This window comes from Bison bison, unplaced genomic scaffold, assembly GCF_000754665.1.
Source record: "Bison bison bison isolate TAMUID 2011002044 unplaced genomic scaffold, Bison_UMD1.0 scf7180017864456, whole genome shotgun sequence".
Lineage (NCBI taxonomy): Eukaryota > Metazoa > Chordata > Mammalia > Artiodactyla > Bovidae > Bison > Bison bison.
In genome coordinates, this window is record NW_011495018.1 from 3,761,305 (window position 1) to 3,761,757 (window position 453).

Genomic DNA, 453 nt, shown 5'->3' on the forward strand with positions numbered 1-453 from the left:
TTGTTCAGCAAGGAGAATATTCTTATATTTCTCTGTGAATGATGAATGATGCATGTGTGCTCAGTTGTGTCCACCTCCTTACAACCCCATGAGTGGTAGCCCGCCAGGCTCCTCTATCCACGGGATTTTTCTGGCAAGAATACTGGAGTGGGTTGCCATGCCCTCCTCCAGGGCATCTTCCTGACCCAGGGATCGAACCTATGTCTCTTGGTCTCCGGCCTCGGCAGGCAGATTCTTTACCACTAGTGCCACCTGAGAAGCCTATATTTCTCTCTAACAAAAAGAAAGCCTAGAGCAGGTTTTGGAAAGCACTTCTGAGTGTTGATACACGGTAGGTTCCAGTGTGTCTATTCAGCCTGAATGGAGAATGCATTCACCACATGGAGACGGGTGGGCGGACAGCTAAGCATACAGACAAAGTGCATCTTCCGGCCACTCTCTACCCTCCAGGAA